At 44.2% G+C, this 27,413-nt stretch overlaps 2 protein-coding genes across 3 annotated transcripts in view; both read right to left on the reverse strand.

Moving 5' to 3' along the window:
- Positions 1-27,413, reverse strand: part of LOC120059487 (nuclear receptor coactivator 3-like) — a 137,041-nt gene that overhangs the window by 109,535 nt on the left and 93 nt on the right. The window lies entirely within an intron of this gene.
- The window catches only part of LOC120058740 (general transcription factor II-I repeat domain-containing protein 2-like), a 103,999-nt gene that overhangs the window by 44,470 nt on the left and 32,116 nt on the right, over positions 1-27,413 (reverse strand). The window lies entirely within an intron of this gene.

Consider the following 27,413-nt stretch of genomic DNA (forward strand, 5'->3'; position numbering starts at 1 on the left):
GAGAAATGTGAAAATATATCTTAAAGACGTGGATTTTTGGCAACCGAATTTCAAATGCACAACATGGCAATGTTTCTTAAGCTTACAGAAGGCAGACAAATGTCTCCAAAACTAAATATAAAAGTGTTGATGTTAGTTGGCTGGGGTGTTTACGTCAACATTATTGTGTTTTGATGCATTTCTAAATCCTTTCTCAAGCTTGAGTTCCAAATATCTCGAACGGTCGCCCCAGCATGAGTTTTGTTATGTGCGTGATGTTACAATGCACTCACTGTTCCCAAATGTGATTGTTACGCAACAGGACAGTTAACCCGCGGTGCCCTCTGTCACGATCGTCTTTGGGTGAGAGAGAGGACCAAAGCGCAGCGTGTGCAAAATACATCTTCCTTTATTAAAGAAGAGAGAAAAAACAAGAAACGAACAACTATACACAAACTAACAAAATAACAAACTGACGACCGTGAAGCTATACATATAAATAGTGCTGACACAAACACTACACATAGACAATTACCCACAAACACATGATGCCCATGGCTGCCTTAAATATGGCTCCCAATTAGAAACAATAAACCACAGCTGTCTCTAATTGAGAACCAATCCAGGCAGCCATCGACATACAAACACCTAGACAAGACATTACCCCATTAAACCTACAAAACCCCTAGACAAACCAAAACACATACTTCCCCATGTCACACCCTGACCTAACTAAAATAATAATGAAAACAAAGATAACTAAGGCCAGGGTGTGACATAACCCCCCCCTTAAGGTGCGAACTCCGGGCGCACCAGCATAAAGTCTAGGGGAGGGTCTGGGTGGGCGTCTGTCCACGGTGGCGGCTCTGGCACTGGTCGTGGTCCCCACCCCACCATAGTCACTACCCGCTTTCGTAGCCTCCTCCAAATGACCACCCGCCAACTTAACCCCACTGGATTAAGGGGCAGCACCGGACTAAGGGGCAGTACCGGACTAAGGGGCAGCACCAGGATAAGGGGCAGCACCAGGATAAGGGGCAGCACCAGGATAAGGGGCAGCTCCGGACTGAGGGACGGCAGCTCCGGACTGAGGGACGGCAGCTCCGGACTGAGGGACGGCAGCTCCGGACTGAGGGACGGCAGCTCCGGACTGAGGGACGGCAGCTCCGGACTGAGGGACGGCAGCTCCGGACTGAGGGACAGCACCGGACTGAGGGGCAGCACCGGACTGAATGGCGGATCCTGGCTGGCTGGCTCTGGCGGATCCTGGCTGGACGGCTCTGGCGGATCCTGGCTGGACGGCTCATGGCTGGCTGACGGATCTGGCTGCTCATGGCTGGCTGACGGATCTGGCTGCTCATGGCTGGCTGACGGATCTGGCTGCTCATGGCTGGCTGACGGATCTGGCTGCTCATGGCTGGCTGACGGATCTGGCTGCTCATGGCTGGCTGACGGATCTGGCTGCTCATGGCTCGCTGACGGATCTGGCTGCTCATGGCTGGCGGAAGGCTCTGGCTGATCCTGTCTGGCGGAAGGCTCTGGCTGATCCTGTCTGGCGGAAGGCTCTGGCTGCTCCTGTCTGGCGGAAGGCTCTGGCTGCTCCTGTCTGGCGGAAGGCTCTGGCTGCTCCTGTCTGGCGGAAGGCTCTGGCTGATCCTGTCTGGCGGAAGGCTCTGGCTGATCCTGTCTGGCGGAAGGCTTTGGCTGCTTCTGTCTGGCGGAAGGCTCTAGCGGCTCCTGTCTGGCGGAAGGCTCTAGCGGCTCCTGTCTGGCGGACGGCTCTGAAGGCTCATGGCAGACGGGCGGCTTTGCAGGCTCAGTACAGACGGGCGGCTTTGAATACTCAGTACAGACGGGCAGTTCATGCGGCGCTTGGCAGACGGACAGTTCAGACGGCGTTGGGCAGACGGGCAGTTCAGGCGCCGTTGGGCAGACGGGCAGTTCAGGCGCCGTTGGGCAGACGGGCAGTTCAGGCGCCGTTGGGCAGACGGGCAGTTCAGGCGCCGTTGGGCAGACGGCAGACTCTGGCCGGCTGAGACGCACTGTAGGCCTGGTGCGTGGTGCCGGAACTGGAGGTACCGGGCTGAGGACACGCATCTCAGGGCTAGTGCGGGGAGAAGGAACAGGGCATGCTGGACCCTGGGGACGCACATTAGGCCTAGTGCGTGGTGCCGGAACTGGTGGTACCGGGCTGAGGACACGCATCTCAGGGCTAGTGCGGGGAGCAGCAACAGGACGCACAGGACTCTGGGGACACACAGGAGGCTTGGTGCGTGGTGTAGGCACTGGTGGTAAAGGGCTGGAGACACGCACCATAGGGCTAGTGCGTGGAGGAGGAACAGGGCTCTGGAGACGCACTGGAAGCCTGGTGCGTGGTGTAGGCACTGGTGGTACTGGGCTGGAGCGGGGAGGTGGCGCCGGAAATACCGGACCGTGCAGGCGTACTGGCTCCCTTGAGCACTGAGCCTGCCCAACCTTACCTGGTTGTATGCTCCCCGTCGCCCGACCAGTGCGGGGAGGTGGAATAACCCGCACCGGGCTATGTAGGCGAACCGGGGACACCATGCGTAAGGCTGGTGCCATGTAAGCCGGCCCGAGGAGACGCACTGGTGGCCAGATGCGTTGGGCCGGCTTCATGACATCCGGCTCAATGCTCAATCTAGCCCGGCCGATACGTGGAGCTGGAATGTACCGAACCGGGCTATGCACACGTACAGGAGACACCATGCGCTCTACTGCGTAACACGGTGTCTGCCCGTACTCTCGCTCTCCACGGTAAGTACAGGGAGTAGGCGCAGGTCTCCTACCTGACTTCGCCACACTCCCTTTAAGGCCCCCCCCCAAGAAATTTTTGGGTAGTACTCACGGGCTTCCAGCCTTGCCTCCGTGCTGCCTCCTCATATCGCCTCCTCTCGGCTTTAGCTGCCTCCAGCTCTTCACGAGGGAGGCGATATTCTCCCGGTTGTGCCCAAGGACCCTTTCCATCCAGTATCTCCTCCCATGTCCATGAATCCTGTGTAGGTGGGTCCTGTTGCCGCTTGACACGCCGCTTGGTCCTGGATTGGTGGGTAATTCTGTCACGATCGTCTTTGGGTGAGAGAGAGGACCAAGGCGCAGCGTGTGCAAAATACATCTTCCTTTATTAAAGAAGAGAGAAAAAACAAGAAACGAACAACTATACACAAACTAACAAAATAACAAACTGACGACCGTGAAGCTATACATATAAATAGTGCTGACACAAACACTACACATAGACAATTACCCACAAACACATGATGCCCATGGCTGCCTTAAATATGGCTCCCAATTAGAGACAATAAACCACAGCTGTCTCTAATTGAGAACCAATCCAGGCAGCCATCGACATACAAACACCTAGACAAGACATTACCCCATTAAACCTACAAAACCCCTAGACAAACCAAAACACATACTTCCCCATGTCACACCCTGACCTAACTAAAATAATAATGAAAACAAAGATAACTAAGGCCGGGGTGTGACACCCTCAAACCAATACACACTACCTGCTAATTATCTATAGGCTGTGTTTCAACTTGTCAATTTCAAATTATTTTCGAACAAGTTTATTTTATTACAACAGTTTGAATTGAGGTATGTTCCGCCTCCTCAATAATTCCCATAGAAGTAAGCCATTTCACTGTTGCAGGCGATTTAGGTTTGAGGCTTTACTGAGCCGGACAAACTTCTCTTTTCGACGAGATTCCAAGCACTTCCCCAGTGTTTCCCCAGATCAAGTATGCAGGCATTTGCGCAGTCTTGCAAAAACTTTTTCTACCTGGCACATTTTCTGGCTGGCGCTGTCATTGCCTTCATTGTTGTTTTCCTTACAAATATTAACTTTGGACATGTGTGCGTTCCTATCAAAGTAAGTGCCTTATTTTCTGGATATCGTGTTGTCGTTTCTACTCTAGAATACCGTATATATGGAGCATCATCTATTTCATTTTTTATTCACGTCTATTCAGTGCGGGTGACAAATCATTAGGGCTGTCCCCGACAAAAAAAAAAATATTGGTAGACCGAGAGTCGTCTGTGCTTTCGACCAACCGCTTGGTTGAAATTTTAAAATGTGTATTTTTCCATATATAGACACACCCTATGTTTGAATAAAATCAACTATATGTAGGCTACTGAGCTTGTTTGATGCTTTAAGCACTGCGATAAAAAAATGAAGACACACAAATTACTAAAGAGGGAGCCAGAGATCAATATAGCCTAACCAGAAGAACAATACCTGTTCCCGCTGCTGCTGGCCTTCGCAGATTTCTGCCGTTACGCTCCTGAAGTTGCCGGTAATAGGCTACACCAGGGTTTGGCAACCTTTTCCATTTGGAGTGCCAAGTTATCGTACCATTTCTACTGATCTGCGTGCCAGTTATGATTTTCATATGCGTATTTTTTTCGTGGAACAGCTCATTTATAATAAAGTCTTAATCTCGCAAAATCAATGTCATGTGGTGAATCAAAATTAAATCATAATGAAAATGACACAAATCTAAAATAAAATAAAACAAATATCCTATAAATCACATTGGCTACGCATGGCCTGTCTGCAAGGAACATTCTATCAACTATTAACTTGGTCCGGTCCAAAGCTCGTGCTAGCAAACTTGCTCCCACCAGTGAGAAGACAGCTGTAGGCTATTTGCGCAAGGAATAAGAAGTAAATTGGGTAGACCTATTCTAGGACGTTTCCTACGATCAGAGCATTACATTTTTCCCCCCTTTCATGCTGAGCGGTTATCGAAAGGTTGAGAGCTGGAAAGATTGTTCAAATAGGCTACGCTGAGGAACTGTTGTCATTCTCAATTGATGTAAAAACAGACTTTGTTTACTTTGCTGTTTGAGGCGAAGAAAGAATTACTTTGAGAAGTTCCACAGGGATGGTGAGTTAAGACAATGAGAAATACTATCAGATCCCCAAATGTGAACATTTATAGGCCTACATTTGCACGCAAGCCAGGTAGCCTAGGCCTACTTCTATGCGTAATCAGGTGAGTATCCTTACTCAACACTGACAGGAGCGCTCCAAACAAAAGACAATGAATAAATTGTCAACTCGTAAATGGAATGAAATATAACTTCTTGTCTCCTCTTATCTTTAACTGACGCGAAAAGAAAAAAAATGCGGCAAGAACAAAACTACGCATCGTCGGATAACTTTCAATTTTTGGAATCTGTTTTACTCAATTATTTTGATCAATGGTGAGCTCACCCATGATGTGATGAATTGTAAATAGTAATTGCTATTAGCTAATTCATTTTACGGTTTGTTAGCTAAATATGACCACTTGTGTTACTTCAATCTTTCCTCTGAACATTGCATCCCAAAATAAACTGGTCACATTCAGGACGTAACGTTGTAAGGATTGTTTGTGCAATATGTTTCTGTGAAATAACAGTTTGGCCAGCTCAAAACGCTGACTGTTGCGTCAATCATAACTGGACGTTCTAAACAAGCGTTCTAAATCACACCGGTTTGAGGTTATGCTGCAGGGACTGTAGAATGATCACACCCGTGTGTTGGCAGCCGTCAAAGGGCTAAGACTTTTTCTGTTAGATGTTGTCTAAGACCCCTTTCCATCTGTTTGACCAGATATCAAAGCCTTTGCTTATTCCTCATTTCTTAGGAAGGAAAATTGTTGAAAAATGTATATGTCTGTTTTTTGTTATTTTTATATATCGAATCTTAGCTTTCATTTGATATGCTCCTATGAACTTCACGTACGTACTCATGGGTCTTTTTTACATGGAAATGACCAGTAGCATTCTCCACCTGGGCCACCCAGCCCTCACCCAGTACTCCAGCCAGCCCTCCAGCCAGGGCTGTGACAGTTAGAGGAAGTTGGTTTACTTGGTTAGCATAGCGTTAGCTGGCCGGTTTGTTTACTTGGTTAGCATAGCGTTAGCTGGCTGGGTTTGTTTACTTGGTTAGCATAGCGTTAGGTGGTCCGGTGGTTGGTCCTGAGTATGCAGGAGAGCAAGGTGAGGTCCATTTAGGCAGGCTACACAGATATACACACACCAACATGGACACACAGACTCTTAGATAGTTCAAGACAGACACGACCCGCCACCCCCTCAGTCACCCCCTCAGTACATCTGGCCTTAATGGAATGCACTTAACCATTCAAAATAAAACTGAAACCAGAAAAGCCCAAAATAAAAAAGTAAGAATGAGCGCAGTTGTCTTGAATGGCATGAAATCAATATTTCAATTCTGTCCCCTTTCCCTCACTAAAGAGTGCATTCTGTTGTCACTGCCTATTTAATATAACTCGGAGCGACTCAGGGGAATTAGGCCTACTAGTTTTAATCTAGCAAGAGAGGAGAGCGAAATCTGAGGCTACAGAAGTTGGTGTCTACTGTATTTATCAACTCCCAGCTGTACAGTAGAGTAGTTCATGAAGCAGATTGAGGTTAGGTCGATTAACAACACCCACAAAACCACTACAGTGTTTCCCTCCACGATTAATCGAGCCAACAGGCTCAGCGCAAAAGAGATCCTTTTGAGTTCTATATGTACTGTTGTCTATGCTCAGCCTAGCCATTTGGAGAAGGAGCAGCCGTGGATATCGCTATCCTGTCCACAGCAGAGTTTGGAATCCACCAGTTTGGCAGAGAAGCTGGCATAGATCAGAAAAACTATTCTTCACAGTTCGCAGGGAGTGGGGCTATGCACTGAACAGAGGCATAAGGATCTTCCCTCGCTATGAAAATCGGCAGAGTGCGCATCTACCAGATGGCTCTATTTGCTAGAAGAAACTGAGGAGAGGAAGAAATGAAAGGACCAGGCTGCATAATAAGGAGTGTTTAATTGCCAGTCTCCTGCAGCATTGTAAACTTGTAGAAGACGATACACAAGTAACTGCCCAAATAATGGAAACACTTGAATAAATGAGGGATACAAAGTACATTGAAATCAGGTGCTCCCACACAGTTGTAGTTCTTGAGTTAATTAAGAAATTGTCACACAGCCAGGAGTGGTGGGTGCGGAGTCAAGCGCAGAGAGCAGAGGACAACAGGGGAAACCGAACTTTATTGCGGTATCCAAAATAAATGGCCAAAACAACAGGCGATAATCAAAAAGTGTCCAACCCAAAACTGGGCACAAACAGACAGGGAACACAACACGCAACAAACCTCGACTAACAGAAAACAAGCCCGTACAAAAGCAGGCGGGACCTAACAGGCTTAAATAGTCCTGAATCAAAACTCAAACACGAAACAGGTGCAACCAATAAGACATAACAAACAGAAAAGGAAAAGGGGATCGTGGCAGCTAGTAGACCGGCGACGACGAGTGCCGAGCGCCACCCGAACAGGCAGGGGAGCCACCTTCGGTGGGAGCCGTGACAGAAATTAACATCCCATCACGCTTAGGGTCATGCATAAAAACGCTGGGGTGGCCATTATTTTGGCTACTACGGCTATGCCCTATTGGATGACAACACCCCCATCCACAAGACACAAGTGGTCACTGAATGGTTTGATGAGCATGAAAACGATGTAAACCACATGCCATGGCCGTCTCAGTCACCAGATCTCAAACCAATTGAATACAAGGATATTATGGAGCGGCGTCTGAGACAGTGTTTTCCACCAAACGATAGAATTTCTAATGGAAGACTGGAGTCGCATCCCTACAATAGAGTTCCTGACACTTGTAAAATCTATGCCACGGTGCATTGAAGCTGTTCTGGCTCGTGGAGGCCCAATGCCCTATTAAGACAATTTGTTGGTGTTTCCTTTATTCTGGAAGTTACCTGTACATCGCCAGGGTTGGGGCCAGGTAAACAGTGTCTCTGTGACATCACTACGACAACAAAAGTACCTCCAAAAGGGGAGGGAACGAGAGAGCCAGTCGGAGGGTTGAAGCCAAGGTAACGAGAGGTGGGGGTGGGGACAAGGAGTGGTGTAGGATCCTGCAGATTCTCGTCTACCTTCCCTGATGATGATGGATGCTGGTGACACAAGATGCACCCGTGAATGGGAAGAGGAGGTGGTCACATAACAGCTGGGTTTCAGGCAGTCAAGTCACTCGCTAGCTGTGCTCCAACCCTTACAAATGTGTGTGTGTGTGTGTGTGTGTGTGTGTGTGTGTGTGTGTGTGTGTGTGTGTGTGTGTGTGTGTGTGTGTGTGTGTGTGTGTGTGTGTGTTCTTCTATCCTTGTGGGGACCAACAATTTCCAAATGTCCCCACAAGGATAGTAAAACAAGGAAAATGATCCATTGTGGGGATATTTCCCACGTCCCCATGAGGACGAAGACTATTTAAGCATAGGGGATAGGTCAGGGTTATAATTAGGGTTAGGGTAAGGGGTTAATGGTTAGGTTTAGGAGTTAGACGTAGGGTTTGGTTTACAGGTTACGGTAAAGGCTAGGTTTAGGTGTTAGGGAAAATAGGATTTTGAGTGGAAATTAAATTTAAGTACCCACGAGTATAGAAGAACATAATGTGTGTGTGGATATGTATGTGTGTGTGTGTATGTGTGTAGGGGATGGAACTCTTCAAACAAGACTCACTCTTTAACAATGGAAAGAAAGTTAAAAAAACAGAACCCCCTTGCCGCAGTCCCAAAAACAGTCCCAAAAAGTAATAAACAAACCCATTTCTAATATTTTTTTCCATTGCTCCCCTAATGAAAAGGCCTGAGTTAATGATAACACCGAAGAAAAAAAAAATGAAAAATCTTAATATATACATTATACAATTATTAAGGGGTGTAAGGGGATTCTGTTTTTTAAAATTGATAAAGAGTGAGTCTTGTTTATCTGTTGAAGAGCTCCATTCCCTACACACATACACACACACACATACATATCCACACACACGTTACCCCTTTCCGGACTCCTTTAACAAGCATCTGTGTCATTCTCAGGAAAGTGACAAAATGTGTGTATGGGTTGGTTCTTCTATCTTTGTGGGGACCTTAAATCCCCAAATGTCCCCACAAGGATAGTAAAACAAGGAAAATTCTCCCTTGTGGGGAAATTTCCCACATCCCCTTGGGGACATAGCATTTTAGCAACATTTCCACAAAATTGTCATTTTATTTTTTATTTAACTAGGCAAGTCAGTTAAGAACAAATTCTTATTTACAATGACGGCCTAGGAACAGTGGGTTAACTGCCTTGTTCAGGGGCAGAACGACAGATTTTTACCTTGTCAGCTCGGGGATTCGATCTAGCAACCTTTCGGTTACTGGCCCAACGCTTACCTGCCGCTGCAACAGTCCCAAAAAGTACTAAACAAATCCATTTCTAATATTTGTTTCCATTGCTCCCCTAATGAAAAGGCCTGAGTTAATGATAACACTGAAAATAAAAATAATGTAATTATACAATTATTCTAACATTTTATTGGACTTTTTCCCAATTTGAGATTTTTAGCTATTTCGGTAATGAGAAGACAAAGTGTGGTAAAGGGGACGTTTGAGAATAAGAACCTCATTATGAACAGTACCAGTCAAACGTTTGGACACACCTACTCATTCAAGGTTTTTATTTTATTTTAATGTTTTCTACATTGTCGAATAATAGTGAAGACATCAAAACTATGAAATAACACATATGGAATCATGTAGTAACCAAAACAAATCCAAATATATTTGAGATTCATCAAAGTAGCCACCCTTTGCCTTGATGACAGCTTTGCACGGTCTTGGCATTCTCACAACCAGCTTCATGAAGTAGTCACCTGGAATGCATTTCAATTAACAGGTGTGCCTTGTTAAAAAGTTAATTTGTGAATTTTTTTTCCTTCTTAATGCGTTTGAGCCAATCAGTTGTGTTGGGACAAGGTAGAGGTGGTATACAGAAGATAGCTCTGGTAAAATATCAAGTCCATATTATGGCAAAACAGCTCAAATAAGCAAAGACAAATGACAATCCAACATTAATTTAAGACGAATTTAAGAAATTAAGATCAGTCAAGCCGGTAAATGTTAAGAACTTTGAAAGTTTCTTCAAGGTCAATCGCAAAAACCATCAAGCATTACGATAAAACTGGCTCTCATAAGGACAGCCACAGGAAAGGAAGACCCAGAGTTACCTCTGCTGCAGAGGATACGTTCATTAGAGTTACCAGCCTCAGAAATTGCAGCCCAAATAAATGATTCACAGAGTTCAAGTAACAGACATATCTCAACATCAACTGTTCAGAGGAGACTGCATGAATCAGGCCTTCATGGTCGAATTGCTGAAATGAAACCACTACTAAAAGGACACCAATAAGAAGAAGAGACTTGCTTGGGTCAAGAAACACAAGTAATGGACATTAGACCGGTGGAAATCTGTGCTTTGGTCTGAAGAGGCCAAATTTGAGATTTTTGGTTCCAACCGCCATGCCTTTGTGAGATGCAGAGTAGGTGAACGGATTATCTCTGCATGTGTATTTCTCACCGTGAAGCATGGAGGAGGAGGTGTGATGGTGTGGGGGTGCTTTGCTGGTGACACAGTCAGTGATTTATTTAGAATTCAAGGCACACTTAACCAGCATGGCTACCACAACATTCTGAAGTGATACGCCATCCCATCTGGTTTGTGCTTAATGGGACTATATTTTGTTTTTCAACAGGACAATGACCCAACACACATCCAGGATGTGTAACAGCTATTTGACCCAGAAGGAAAGTGATGGAGTGCTGCGTCAGATGACCTGGCCTCCACAATCACCCGACCTCAACCCAATTGAGATGGTTTGGGATGAGTTGGACCGCAGAGTGAAGGAAAAGCAGCCAACAAGTGCTCAGCATATTATGTGGGAACTCCTTCAAGACTGTTGGAAAAGCATTCCAAGTGAAGCTGGTTGAGAGAGTGTGCAAAGCTGTCATCATGGCAAAGGGTGACTACTTTAAAGAATATAAATATATTTTGATTTGTTAACACTTTTTTGCTTACTACTAGGGTTGCAAAGGGTCGGAAACTTTCTGGTAAAATTTCCAGAATTTTCCCGTAAATTTTCCATGGGAACTTAAGAATTATGTTTAAATTCATCGAAAAAGTTAGCTTATAACGGTGAACCTTTTTTGTGGGATACACAAGGCAATTCTAGGTCCTGTGGCATATTTTGGTTAAACTATCCCCAATTCAATGGATTTTCAACCTTCTGCATGCACAGTGCAATCTTCCATCACATGTACAGCTGATTCTCAAGATCTTGCACACTACTGAGATGCTATTTTCCCCACACTACTACACTGTCTGAGCCAAGGACTACATGCTTTCTGGTAAGTTTTTATTACAATACAGGGTGGGGTGAATATATTTTATGACATACATGATATTTTTGTAAACTAGTAAATAGTAGCCTACAGCAAAGTGTGTTTAAATCATTTCTAAGTTGTTAACAATTTCTGAGCCTTCTAACTGAGGAGTGTTAATTCACCTGTTTCCATACATTTTTCATTTATCTCACAAAGGAGTTGTTTATTCTAAGTGCTTAACTATTTATCTGTACATGGAATTGTATTTGTTTTTTTTTGGTCTTTATAGGAAAATGCCACGGGCACTATCTGATGTGTGGAGACATTTCACTGCAGCGAATATAGAAGGAAAAACTGTGTACATTTGCAAATACTGTGCCAAATCATATGTGAAGAATGCAACAAAGATGCAGAATCATCAGGCCAAGTGCATAAAGTTCCCTCAGCGCTCACAACAAGCAACCTCTGACAAAAGTCCCTCTACTTCTATTCGAGGTGAAAATGATGAATCAGACACCTTATCGATAGCAACAGCTCATGGTCCTCCTGGAATCAGAAGGTTATTTTAACTCAATGGGGGAACGTAGTCAGAGAAATGCTGGTGAATGTCTTGCTCGAGCTGTGTATGCAACTGGTTCATCTCTGATGCTCACAGGCAATGTGTATTGGAAGAGATTTCTGAAAGTTCTTCGCCCAGCATACACCCCTCCAACCAGACATGCTTTATCTACTCAGTTGCTAGATGCAGAGTTCAACAGAGTTCAAGTGAAGGTTAAGCAAATCATAGAGAAAGCAGACTGTATTGCAATCATCTCTGGGTGGTTGAATGTTCGTGGGCAAGGAATAATTAACTGCATCATCTCCACCCCTCAACCAGTATTCTACAAGAACACAGACACAAGGGACAACAGACACACCGGTCTCTACATTGCAGATGAGCTGAAGGCAGTCATTAATGACCTTGGACCACAGAAGGTATTTGCACTGGTGACAGACAATGTTGCGAACATGACGGCTGCTTGGTCTAAAGTGGAGGAGTCCTACCCTAACATCACACCCATTGGCTGTGCTGCTAATGCATTGAATCTGCTCCTCAAGGACATCATGGCACTGAAAACAATGGATACACTCTACAAGAGAGCCAAGGAAATGGTTAGGTATGTGAAGGGTCATCAAGTTATAGCAGCAATCTACCTCACCAAGCAAAGTGAGAAGAATAAGAGCACCGCATTGAAGCTGCCCAGCAACACCCGTTGGAGTGGTGTTGCCATCATGTTTGACAGTCTCCTGGAGGGGAAGGAGTCTCTCCAAGAAATGGCCATATCAAAGTCTGCCGAAATGGACAGTCCCATCAAGAGGATCCTCCTGGATGATGTATTTTGGGAGAGAGTGGTAAGCAGCCTGGGTATTTGGGTATGCTTTTCATCCAAACGTGAAAATGCTGCCCCCTATCCTAGAGAAGTTAAATGTAATAACTAAATGAGGAAACTCGAAAAAATATATATTGTCAATCGCAGTGGTGGGCCGTCAGGGCCTGCAAGGCCTTCTCTGCTGGCCTAAACATCATCAGAATATATATATTTTTTTAAATATATTTTCCCACAAATATGTATTAAATTATTCCCCAGAGTAAGAATTATACTCTTCATTTCATAGCTTTCCTCTTGGTTGCACTGCTTCCAGCCCCAGGTTGAGATTTGGAGGGCTGGCCTTTATGTTAGATCTTTTATCCAATCATATTCAGCCATCATGTGTTGCCAGGGGTCTAAAATCTGCCCTCAGGCCTTCAGAATCAACAGTGCGGGCGCTTGTAGCTTAAAGTGAATGGAAATGAAAATTTAGTGTCAACCAATCAGCTTTAGAGTTGGCTATTGTACGCCTGCTGGCTGGCTCCAGTGTTACACAGGAGCCAGCTAGCAGGCGTAGTGCGTGCACGTCTTTTGATTGGATTACCAATATTGAGAAGCAGGTCCTATGGGCAGGTCTATGCAGATCCTCAGAACTAGGAAACTGAATTTGATAAACGAATTAATTTGCGTACGACTAAGCTGTTTTTTCAACCCACAATGGCGGAAGGAGGAGAAGATATCGATTTGGTCGAGGATATAATTATAACGCCATTCTCAAGACGAACTTTTCAAGAAAAGTTAGACATTGTAAGGAGAGGTCGCCCGACGCCGATGCTACAAAGCCTGTCACAGGCGGGAAACGGGTTTGTTCGCCACTTTCAAAGTTCCAACTACGAGCGCTATCAATGGCTCACAGGCTCCTGGGAATGCCTATTATTTGCAAGTGATCGATTTGGTGTTTGGAGCCACACTGGCTTTGCAAACTTGAGTTGTCTAACCAAGGCAGCAACGAGACACCAAAGTACGGCTGGGCACTTACAAGCAATGGTGCTTTTGAAAACTTTTGGGGACACCCGAGTGGATCTACAGCTCAATGAACAATCGCGCAGGGCAACGGAGCTGCACAATGAAAAGGTGAAGGGAAATATTGAAAAGACTCATTGATTGTGTCATGTTTTTGGGTAAACAGGAACTTTCTTTTAGGGGACACGATGAAAGTGCTGACTCCACAAACAAAGGGAACTACGTGGAGCTTCTTTCTTTTCTTTCTGAAAGCAACACAGATTTACAATACCACCTGTCCACTAACAAAGTGTTCATTGGGACGTCCGGCAAAATACAAAATGACCTAATTTATGCTATTGCTGAAGTGATGGGAGAAGAGATCAAAATGGAGATTAAAAAAGCTCCCTTTGTTGCTGTTATGGTGGACGAGACAACAGATGTGGGAAATGCAGCACAGCTCTCACTCGTCCTGCGTTATGTGGCGGACACAGGAGTCAAGGAGCGATTTATCCGATTTGAAGATGTGACAAGCGGCAAGCGAGCTGATGACATTGCCGCTCTTATTTTCCGTTTCTTGGAGGAAAATGAATGTAGTCTGGATAAAGTTGTGGCACAGTGTTTTGATGGCGCAGCAGTCATGGCATCTGGACTCAATGGGGTGCAGGCTAAAGTTAAGGAGAGGGCACCGATGGCCTTATTCATTCACTGCTATGCACATCGACTAAATTTAGTACTGACTCAAGGAGCCTCAAAGCTTAAAGAATGCAAGGTCTTCTTTGCCAACCTCAATGGCCTTGCAGCATTTTTCTCACGATCCCCTAAGCGCACGCAACTGCTGGATGACATCTGCAAGCGTCGTCTTCCTAAGGTTGCACCAACGAGGTGGCAATATACATCTAGATTGGTCAATGCAGTCTTTGAAAAGAGAGTTGCCCTAAAGGAGCTGTTTAACCACTTACTGGAACATCATGATGACCATGACGGGGATACTGTGCTTATGGCTGATGGATTTAATGCACGTTTGGATGATTTTGAGTTTTGTTTTTTGCTTGAAACATTCAATGGGATTTTTAATTATTCGGATGTGCTTTTTGGAATTCTACAGAAACAAACTTTGGATGTACAATTCTGCCTGACAAGGGTGAACAAGTTTTGTGACACAATTGAGCGAGAGAGGTGCAGGTTCAGTCAAATCTACGATGACACAGCGCGCATCTCAAGTTTACCCAGCGCACGCAGAGGCCCACAAGGAGACCCTCGCACATACTATCAACAACTCCACAGCAATATTCTGGACAACATTCTTTGCCAGATACGAAACAGGTTTCAAGACCACGAAAAATTAATGTTTCTCTCCCTCCTGGACCCCCGGCACTTTCAGACCTACCGGAAAAAATTCCCGCAAACAGCCTTCTCCAGCTTAACAGAGAGTCACGGAACACTGTTCGACCTATCCAAGCTAAAAACAGAACTGACTGTAATGTATGCTATAACTGATTTTGAAGGGAAAAGTCCCTCTGATCTCCTTGATTTCCTTAAGCAGAAAAATCTGAATGAGGACATGGGGCAACTTTACACATTGGCATGTGTGACAGTGACTATCCCTGTGTCCACGGCTTCTGTCGAGCGGTCATTCTCGGCCTTAAAGCGAATCAAAACGTATTCCAAAAATGCTACTGGACAGACTCGGCTTTCAGCATTAGCCTCCATGTCGATAGAAAAGGACTTATTGGTGGAACTAAAACGCACAGATAGACTGTACAACAGAGTCATTGAAGTCTTCTTGAGGAAAGAAAGGAGGAAGGATTTTGTGTTCAAATAATCAGTCTTTGGTGAGTAGGCATACAATGCATGTTATTTTTTATTAAATGTGTATGTATGTTTCGCATTTTATTTCGTTAATATTAAATACCCTATATATTAACAAAATAAAATGGCAAATAGCCTATGTTGCAAATTATTTGTTTTCTTTCTTTTATTTTCAGTGAATAGTTATGTGTCTTTATCATCACGGTGAAACTGCTTTGGGTGCGACAATGCGCTGTTTAGTGAACACACTGTATTTATTTTTTTGGGGACTTAAAGCTCAAAGTTTGTGGACCAGAAATGGATAGAAGAAGAATATTAATATAACTCTGTTGCACTCGACTATGTTCTTGCCTATTAGTTGAACTGTACTGTATTGTACTCTTCCCCTGCAATTCTCTGAATAAAAATGTAAATTTCAAGGTGACGCAACGCCTGGTTATACTGCGTTTCTGTAATAAGAGGTGGATTAATTCGGGTGGGACTGTGTAGGACCTCACTGAAGGCCCAGGCCCCAGGCCCACGGCACGCTACTGGTCAATCGTCCGGTCTTACCATTAGTAAGAGACTGACAAAAGTTGAGAACTGCTCATTTGCTAGCAAGAGCTTCAGGTGCGGACATGTACTTCTTTGCCATGAATCTTGCCTGTGAGGCAGCACAGGTGCCTAGGGCACCTTAGAAATCAACACAATGCCCCTTGTGGCAAAAGTAATAAAAATGCGTTTAAGTTTAAGTTTATCGTCATGAATCTTGCCCTGGACAAAGAACTGAGATTGATTTCCGCTAGATGGGCCAGCTGCAAAGTCAAAATTGGCTATATCGTAAAAAATGAATGAAAATAGGTTAGGCATTAGGGTTAGCAGTGTGGTTAAGGTTAGGTTTAAAATCAGATTTTATGACTTTGTGGCTGTGCCAGCTAGTGACCACTCTGCAGAGCTAGCTCAAGGGCAATAAATGCCAATTTCCTGAAAATAGATGGTCAGTAGCTAGGTTTCTATCCAATTGGCAACAAACTTTCATGTGAATTTTCTAGAATACGCATTAAGAAAATATGCTAATCTTCCCACCAGTGGTGTGTTTGTTGCAGATGAAAATCAGTGAGTGATGACAGTGCAACAAAATGTACTTTTTCGCTTAAGTTTTCATGTACTGATACAATCTAAAGTTCTATGTGTTTCCATTGCATTTTCAACTCTACTGATTTTGTTTTGTCACAAAAACTGTTGCATTAAATAGCAAATGTGTCTACTCTGGTCTTGGCACCTGCACTCTAGTCAACATCTCACAGATACAGTGCGGGTAGGCTGGTCTACATGATGAGATTACTATGGATAAGAGGAAGAATATTTTTATTTGTCAAATGACATCGATCATCATGTCACCAGACTACGACCCTCAATATTTATTGGAAAGGAGCGTCAAGATCACCATGCACTTTCACCACTCTGTGAAGTTCATCATAACTTACAGTATATCAATATTTGCTCACAAAGGCGTTTCCACCGCCATTTCTCACATAATTACCAGGGGTAGAAAAAGTACCTAATTGTCATACTTGAGTAAAAGTAAATATACACTACCGTTCAAAAGTTTGGGGTCACTTAGAAATGTCCTTGTTTTTGAAAGAAAAGCAATTTTTGTAAATGACTGTTGTAGCTGGAAACAGCAGATTTTTTCATGGAATATCTACATAGGCGTACAGAGTCCCATTATCAGCAACCATCACTCCTGTGTTCCGATGGCACGTTGTGTTAGCTAATCCAAGTTAATCATTTTAAAAGGCTAATTGATCATTAGAAAACCCTTTTGCAATTATGTTAGCAGAGCTGAAAATTGTTGTCCTGATTAAAGAAGCAATAAAACTGGCCTTCTTTAGACTAATTGAGTGTCTGGAGCATCAGCAATTGTTGGTTCGATTACAGGCTCAAAATGGCCAGAAACAAAGAACTTTCTTCTGAAACGCGTCAGTCTATTCTTGTTCTGAGAAATGAAGGCTATTCCATGTGAGAAATTGCCAAGAAACTGAAGAGCTCGTACAATGCTGTGTACTACTCCCTTCACAGAACAGTGCAAACTGGCTCTAACCTGAATAGAAAGAGGAGTGGGAGGCCCCGGGGCACAGCTGAGCAAGAGGACAAGTACATTAGAGTGTCTAGTTTGAGAAACAGACACCTCACAAGTCCTCAACTGGCAGCTTCATTAAATAGTACCCGCTAAACACCAGTCTCAACGTCAACAGTGAAGAGGCGACTCTAGGATGTCGGCCTTCTAGGCAAAGTTGTGTCATGACGTTGCCCTCTTTGGGGATAGCGAGTACCACCCCCCTCTCTCTCTCACCCCCTACCAACAGGCTCTGTTTGGCAGGTCATAAATTCCTTGAGGAGTTCTCTCCTCATGGCCAGAGTATAAGAGAGAGTGAGTTTTCACAGGAGAACATCTTCTCCAGCATAGAACTTGAGAACTGAACAATGTACATGTTTTGGAGAAGGTGTACACGGTCGGGGAAGAATCCAGATATGACCGGTCCATTTCGTTTAATGTTTGTGAAACTCATGAGAGACAATACAGCCACATTACCATAACTATGTTTACATAAGAGTCTCAGTTATGAGGCTTGCATCTAATTGTTGTATAAAATTAATGAGTAAAGATTAAGGTTTGAGTAGATTACTGAATTCTTAACCATACCACGTGGTTAAACTCTGAGACTATCGATCCGACAGAATAAGAGCTACTCTTCGATACTAATTACTAGTCTGCAGCTAGAAATTATGTACCCGTGAATGTGAGGACCGACAACCGCCGTAACATCTATTCTATAACAACATTGCTGAATGTTACTCTGAACTATCCATTCTATCCACAGCAGAGAGAGAGAGGGCGGACAAACTCTCCAACAGAAACAAACCAACAGAGATCACGACGACACACTGAGCGTAAATATATATATTGATTGCAATTATTCCCGAATGAGTGAGCGTTCATGTGCAAAGGATTAGCATTTCAATTCTTATAATTATCAACTATGTAGTGTCTTTCGCACCCTTCTCAGTCCCTTTCTCTACCAAGCCGTTATACCGGTTTAGCCCACTAGGGCACATCCCCTGTCATTTCCTTGTGACCATATCTACTCTGTGTGTGCATTTCTGTGATTATTTAGTTAGTAAATAAATGATTTAAGACAATTGATGTATGGATGATTCATAGTGAAGAGTGGGTTGGTGCAGATAACCAACCATTTACGACGTTTGGAATGAGACTAACGTGAGGTAAAAAATAATTCATTCATTAGAAGACTAATTGATCAGATATTAAAATATCTGAAAGTTATGGTTAGGAAAATTATAACTTTGTAATCTGAATATTTTCCTTGGTGCCCCGACTTCCTAGTTAATTACATTTACATGATTAAGTTAGTTTAATCACGTAATAATAATTACAGAGAATTTATTTGATAAAAATAAGTCTTCAGTTTAATGATGCCAAAGACACGACAGTTGCAAAGAAGTCGCCCCATCCCGGAGTCGCCTCTTCAATGTTGACGTTGAGACTGGTGTTTTGCATTTACAACATTAACAATGTCTACACTGTATTTCTGATCAATTTGATGTTATTTTAATGGACCAAAAAAAAATGCTTTTCTTTCAAAAACAAGGACCCCAAACTTTTGAACGGCAGTATACCTTAATAGAAAATGAAAGTGACCCAGTAAAATATTACTTGAGTAAGTCTAAAAGAATTTGGTTTTAAATATACTTAAGTATCAAATGTAAATGCAATTGCAAAAATATACTTAAGTATCAAAGTATAAATCATTTCACATGCCTTATATTGAGCAAACCAGACAGCACGATTTCCATTTTACTTTTATTTATTTTACGGATAGCCAGGGGCACACTCTAACACTCAGACATAATTTAAAAACTAAGCATTTATGTTTAGGGAGTCCGCCAGATCGGAGGCAGCAGAGATGACCGGGGATGTTCTCTTGATAAGTGTGTGAATTGGACAATTTTCCTGTCCTGCTAAGCATTCGAAATGTAAGGAGTACTTTTGGGTGTCAGGGAAAATGTATGAAGTAAAAAGTACATTATTTTCTTTAGGAATGTAGTGGAGTAAAAGTAAAAGTAGTCCAAATATAAATAATAAAGTAAACACCCCCCAAAAAACGACTTAAGTAGTACTTTAAAGTATTTTTACACCACATTTTTACACCATAATTACCTCAAAATGTTCTACTGCTTGAGCACATGTTCCTCTTTGCAACAATTTTCCTATCTAAAGCTTTGCCTATATTACCATAAATGACCAGAGATCACAAACGATTTATAATGAGAAGCACATTCATTATTTGTATTGACGTGTGGTCCCGATGTGGGTAGTTGATCACCTGTAAAAGATGAAAAAACGTATAGTACAGTTTGAGTTTGGAGCGATGGCATATGGTTTGGTGCAGAAACCTATTGTTGTGCATCTCCAAGGTAAAACGTTACTCTCCCTAACACGTATAACAGTTCCAACTATGACGTGAACATGTTGATCAAGAGAATGGGTAAAGCTGTAGAAATGTAAAGAATTAACCTTGTTTTCCTCTGTGATTGAAGAGGGTTCTGTTCATTTCCTGTTCAGAGAATTGACAGGCAAATGAGGCCCATTAGAGCATGGTTTTTCCATTGACGGGTAATGCGGTAGTAGCTTATCCTGGAGGGACGTACCTGTTCAATGTTCGAACCTCTATTGATATGTGTACTTAAGGTTATTCATGTGGGTTTATCATCTGAGGATGTGTATTTTGAAATTCATGCAATTGAATGTTAATTGAGTACCCTGACGCAAAACTGATTCTCATTGGCTGTTGCATCATGGGTATTTGTATTTAAGCACCTGTCATTTCCTTGTTTGTTGGACAGGACAGGTGGGAATGCTGCCGGGTTACAGTCATATTTGCAGCCTGGGTCTTTTCCTTTGATAGAGCTCTACAAATTTGGATTCAGATTATCTTTGATCAATGACCAGTTTGTTATTTTCTTTCGTAAATATCTGTACGGTTTTGACCAGTGTATTTTGTCAGGCTGCGAATAAAAAGCCTCACTCTGTGCAAGAAAAGTCCATATCTGCCTTTGCCTCCTCGCTGTAAAAATCCAACCACTGGGTCAAACTTCACACGCTTTTAAAATATTATCTGAAAAGTATTGTGGCGCTCCTGCATCTAAATATAAACAGTACCGGCCCCTACTTCAGTCCAAGTCAAACACTGATCATATTTAGAACTCTGATGATTCAAGAACATAAAATGCCATCAAATACGGTCATACCTTTAACGATGAGAAAAATATTGTGATATGATATTTTGGCCATATCGTCCAGCCCTATACACATCTACCCTCAGGGAGGCTAACAAAGCCCTGGGCTTGAGAGAGAGAGGCTTTTCCTCAAATACCACCCTATCTCCTTATGAATAAAAGAGTCCGCTGTAGACATGTCCAGGGGACGAAGACCCCAGGTACCAACATCAGGTAGTAGTCTCAGAGCAATGCAACATGTAGAGAACACAACACAAACCCCTTTCACCACTCCTCTGCATCTCCCCCTCTTTTCTCTCTTTCAACTATCCCCCTCTGTCCATTCCTCCCTCCCTACTTCTGACCAGCTAAATATTTTATCAACTGGCAGAAGAACCTACAACCCCCAAGGCCAGGGGTTCTCTTTTGTTTTTTTTCCTTTAGAGAGGAAAGAGGGGGGAAGTGAAGGGAAGGAAGGTGGGATGGAGGTTTGTTCACCGACCCTAACCCCAGTGAAGTGCTTGTGATTGGTCACATTGAAGCGGTTCTCTTCTCTTTCTCCGTCTGTCTCTCCCATTCTCCTCCCCTCCTCTCTCGCTCTCTCCATCCGTGTGCATAGCATTGTGTGTGTGTGTGTGTGTGTGTGTGTGTGTGTGTGTGTGTGTGTGTGTGTGTGTGTGTGTGTGTGTGTGTGTGTGTGTAGCTGCTCGGTTCAGAACTGGATGAACGACCTTGAGCGCAGGGCTGAGTTGCCGTGGCAACGAAGCTTCGCCCAACCAGTAACAGCTGGATGCAACAGCACTCCCTGAATTTTAGCGGGAGTCACCACGTTAATAAAAATGACACTCTCCTCCTCCCCCCTCTTCTTTCTCCTATTTATCCCGCCCTCCCTCCCTCCCACGTATGTAGACCTGTACTCTCAGACAAAAGAAAAGAGCAACTCTGTCCAAATCATTGACTGATTGTCCACCAGTCAGTTAGAGTAGGAGGTAATGCATTGGTTCCCGTGTCTATGAATTGGTTGCATTTTTAAAAAAGACAGATAATCAAATACATAGTCATTAAATGGTAATACATGCCACTTCTTTACCTCGATTAAAATATTCATGGCGAGGAACCGAAATGAGGGAAACGTAGGGGGAAAGTAATTAGGTCATGCATATATTAATGAATATTATTGAGTAACTGAATCATTTACTGTCAATCAAAGTGGTCCTACAGCCCTTGGCCATTAAAATATGTGTCATTATTTAGTGTTGTGAAAGTGTTGCGCTGTTGGTCTGTGGACAGGCAACGCGGATCTAACAGGAGAGTCGAGCTGGAGGGAGCAGGACATGGTGGAGGATGTCACAGAGTTGGTTCCAACCAGCTCCATCTGGAAACCATTCCAGCAGAGCTCGCTAGCTAGCGTCACACACACTCGCACCAGGCAGGCAGGTACACACCCACATGAGACAATGCCATCCCATCCACACACACAGTCGCATACATACACACGCAAACATATGCTTACAAAACACACACGCACAGTGAAATACACACACACACACACATCCCTGCATGTGCAAACACACACAGGCACACACGCACCCCTCCCAAAACACACACGGATACACAATACACACTTGCAAAAACACAAACATCATGCACATTCAAACCACCTTCTCACCTCCCAGTCATTTAAGAGCAGACTTAACTTATTTAGCCGGAGTTCTGCGACTCAGCCTTAAAGGGGATTAAGACTTAGAATTAAATTAATTATGAGTAATGAAAGAGAGAGAGAGGGGAGAGATGGAGTCTGGGATAGAGAGGGAGAGAGAGGCAGAGCAAAAGAGGGAAAGCAAGAGATGGAATCGGTACAAGAGAGGGGGTGGGAAAAGAGAGAGAGAGAGACACTTGGCATTCCTCTCACAGGGGAGACAGACAGCTCAGTAAAGATCAGAAACCTGAGGACATGAGGTGTACTGGAGGCACTGGCTGGAAATAAGGAGAAGAGAATCACATACAACAGCCTTTCCAACTGTCCAGTCTCTCTCTCTCTCTCTCTCTCTCTCTCTCTCTCTCTCTCTCTCTCTCTCTCTCTCTCTCTCTCTCTCTCTCTCTCTCTCTCTCTCTCTCTCTCTCTCTCTCTCTCTCTCTCTCTCTCTCTCTCTCTCTCTCTCTCTCTCTCTCTCTCTCTCTCTCTCTCTTCGCTACAGGGGCTTCTTAAGGCACCACATTTTAAACAGCAACGATCGACAAAACAGGCATTTTTGGAAACCAGAAACGATGAGTTGTTAAAGGTAGTTCCTGACCACAGAACTAACAGGCGACACTTAAGTGCATGCTGGTCTGCCTTCCGTGAGCTTTCGAAACCGGTTTACCAGGGAACCTACTTTCAAAACCACACGTGCACACGCACGCATGTACGCACGCGCACACACACACAACTCCGTCAGCAGCCTGACACCTACTGCTTCTGTAAGCCCTAAGCACACACATATCACAACCATTCAAATGGGCAAAAATTCAAGTGGGCACAGAGACTTTCATTGCGGCTGTGCTCAGATTCTGCATGCAATCTTCTCTGAAACACCCCGTAGTGGTCTAGCCCGTACCAAGCAATCTTCTAACTCAGACCTGATCGCAAGAGCCAGCTGCTAAAATGTCTATCGTACAGAAATGAGTGGCTAGTTCAGGGTTTGTCAGTTTAATGCTGCTCACTTAGGAAGTGAATGACTTGGCAGTGAAGCAACAAGTAGTCTTTTCTCTTCTGTGCTAGTAGAGAGACAGGAAAATAAGGTCTGCCCTGTCCATAGACCTCAACTTTATACACCACAACTAGATAGAATTAGCTGCAACTGTTGTCAGTCCGTCAGTCTCTGTGTGTGTGTGTCTGTGTGTGCATTGTGCAGCCCAGACTAATCTGTATTGAAGCAATAAGGCATGAGGGGGTGTGGTATATGGCCAATATACCACGTCTGTCAGCCAATCAGCATTCAGGGCCCGAACCACCCAGTTTAACTGAATGCTGATTGGCTGACAGCCGTGTTATATCAGACCGTATACCACGAGTATGACAAAACATGTATTTGTACTGCCTTAATTACGTTGGTAACCGGTTTATAATAGCAATCAGGCACCTCAGAGGTTTGTTATATATGGCGTAGTGCCTGACAACAGCCCTTAGCCGTGGTATATTGGCCATATACCACACCTCCTCGGGCCTTATTGCTTAATTAGAGGTCCAAGAGACAGGACAACCCAAAAACCTGTCCTTATGGAGAAGGGTACACTGCCTGAAAATACCCCAAACCTCAGGCATCAGGACGGCCACCTCTCTCTGGTTTAGAGAGAGAGACAACACAACAGCTCATCACACTGCAGCTGGTGGAGACAGGGGCACTGTCACACACACCATAGAGCGAGCAAGAGAGAGGCCGACACATACAAACTGAAGAGAAAGAGATGTGATGAACAAACTTGCAGCAAAAAGAGCGGGGGGAAACGGACAAAAAGACAAATAATGAGGTAAAAAATTCCAGCAGGTAGTGTCACGCTGGCATAAAGGGTCGGGAGACAGGCGCAGGAATGCGTAATAGTTTTTTTTTAAATTATACCCAAATGACGGCGTGCCGTGTAAAGGCACGGGGACGAAGACCAAACAAACACGTAACAAAACACAGGGTTGAAACCCAAACAAAAGAGCGAGGAGTACCTCGAATAAATAACACACGCGCACAATGATTAACACACGGGACGAGACCCGTAATCATCTGCGCAATCCACAATGGCACGAAAGCCAAAACACACAGCACAGGTCTTCACACGAACCAACGGACATTGGAACAGTAATCGACAGGACAATGGTAAACCAAGGGCACACTTATACAATTACTAATCACTGGGAATAGGGGACAGGTGTGCGTAATGAAAGTTCCGGAGGGATCCGTGACAGGTAGCTCAACCTGAGCCTCTTCCCTGAGGCACTCCAAATACAAACCCCCAACCCAGCCCCGAACCAACACACACACACACTCATCCCCCCTTGTCTCCTCCCCATCATCCCAGACTAGTGTGGGAGGTCCCCACTGCCTCCCCTGCTTAGCACCCATTGCCTACCCTCCTCCTTCCACCCCTCACCCCCACAGCCAGACCCAGTCACTAACATCACCCCTGCCCTCTGACCCCCCTTCTTCTATTTAGCAAACACCATGCATCACTGTCACCCCCCCCCCCATCCAACTACTATCCCCAACCCCCATCCGGGGGCCTATAGGCCCAGCAGCCTGTCTATGTCCAGTCTCCCTGCACCACCTCGATTTAGGAGCCCTCTGTAAGCCAGCGTGGAGGGGAGAGGTGGGGCAAGTGTGTGAGTGTGTGACTGCGAGGGTGTGAGCGTGTGTCTGTTAATTGAAGGTTTGGCCACAGAGAGACATCACTCTAAAATCTGCCAGCGGGGCGCTGGGGAACAAGACGTTGTCTGCCCGTCCGCCACACCCTCTACTCGGCCCTCTACCCAGGCAACACAGTCACACAGCCAGGTCATCCGGGAACAAAGCCGGAGACACAGAGCTAAATTTAAACTGAGGCTTTTATAATTAACTCAACCTTATTGCCTTGGCCCTGCAACACACCTCATAGACTCCCTCTCTCTTTGACACATGGTGACACTACATTAATAAGCAGAAGAACAATATATAAGATCGTAGAGGTTTCTAAAAGAATTCAAGTAAGAGAACTATGCAACAGGACGGTTATATAAATAGGGAGTGGGGGAGGGTCATAAAAGACAGGACCTTTAGAGTAGATGATGAACTATTTCACACACACACACACACACACACACACACACACACACACACACACACACACACACACACACACACACACACACACACACACACACACACGCTGCAAGTTGCAGCAAAATCTAAAATGACACTGACATACATGTGAGACGGGAAATTAAATGAACCACGTTGAGCTTGGGGGTAAAGGAAACATCGACACTATCTGCACATTGTCTACTGTATCACGGGAGAGCACCGTCTGACTTGCACACCCCACGGCTGTCCCTTACTGGTGTTCGGACCCTTCTCATGTAAACCATAATAACATTTCTGCACAGTGCACACCGCCTAAAAGTATCCATGTGCTGAGGTATGGACTATCACAACCCTTCCCTGTCTCCCCTTCTCTATCAGCGATGGGCTTAATGGACTAAATGATGGAGCAACAATAGGCTACAGTAAATTCACTAGAATATCCTCCCTTAGTCAACATTTGACAACACACACAGACTAGCTACATATTTTTTTTTTTATTCAATCATTCTGTTGATTCTTCAAACATTGTGCAACGAACCAGTGGGAGGGGGGAATAATTTGCCGTTTTATATGGAAACTCGTGTTATTCTACACATTTTGCCATGAGGCTGAAAGAAAATGTTGCTGTTTTAAAGCTAATTTCCTGCAATTTTACACTTTTTGCCATTGGGCAGAGAGGAAAATATTGCCTTTTTTCAAAGCTAAAATAGGCAATAACTCTGTGTGTTGGCTGTGACAACGGAACTGGATTAAGAGCTGTCTTGTTTGCTAAATGAACAAATGAAACAGGCCGTGGCACGGTGCATATAGCCATAGAAGCACAGTGACATATGCCTCAATGCAGTCATATTCAGGGCTTACTGGGGGTGTTGCTTTCAGTTCAATATTTTTGGCAACCCCATCCTGTAAGAGAATTCATTCCAGTTCCGTTTAATCAAATCTGACTAACCCGGTGCACCGCTTGCTAGGAATTCTATCTGATGATGTTTGCATGTTCAGGTAAAAAGACAGATCATCCCCTGTTTGGAACACTGACAAGTAAAGAGCAGAACAAATTCAAATAAACTCGTTTTTTGTTGTTGTTGCTCAATCTGATTGGGTGGCCCTGTATCTAACTTGAACATAGACAAGCAACATTTGCAGCTGGCTACAGTGTATCAATAGTAGGATGGGTATCACATGTAGGCTGCGACGTACCGACATAAACTGACACCATGTACCAAACTCGAGCAGCAATAACAATGTAATAATGGAGCAATACACAGCAAGGCTTCGCTGTAAAGTTACATTTCCTTCGGTGAAGTACACATTCACTAGAGGTGTGTGAGTGAGAGAGAACTAGAGAGAGAGCTAGAGAGAGAGAGCTAGAGAGAGAGCGAGAGAGCGATAGAGAGCATTTACATTTGACTTGGTTAGACTTTACCCCTGCGCCGCCGGGCGACACGAACTTACTGAATGAAAGCAACATGTCCTAGGCTAGTTTACGAATCAGAAAATACTATCATTTACGTTGTGTCGTCTGCGCCAAGTGTGCCAGAACATAAACAACACTTTTCTTCCAACCTTGTCCTCTTCGTAAGTTAGAAAATGTGTCCCTTCAAGTTCCAAACTAAAGGACACTTTATTTTCAATTCCTCGGCTATGACCATTAATAGATTCAAAGCCACTATGTCAGAGACCATAGGGTACAGCGCGCTATACCTACACCAAAATCCATGACCTTGGCTTGGACCTGGAGTTATACTTTTTCTTTGCTGTCAAAATAAACGGGAATATGCACAGTGCCCGTGTGTGCAGTGCACCAACCTGTATTGTGTTATGAAGAGTGTATAGAGTCTTACTACACATTAGTGGACAACAAAGTCCGTCCAACCAAACGACGGACAATGCCATTCGTGCGTAAAACCGAGCTTGGTATAGAAGGAACGTGTAAAGGGGAAAACGTAGTA

Source organism: Salvelinus namaycush, chromosome 14, assembly GCF_016432855.1.
Source record: "Salvelinus namaycush isolate Seneca chromosome 14, SaNama_1.0, whole genome shotgun sequence".
Classification (NCBI taxonomy): domain Eukaryota; kingdom Metazoa; phylum Chordata; class Actinopteri; order Salmoniformes; family Salmonidae; genus Salvelinus; species Salvelinus namaycush.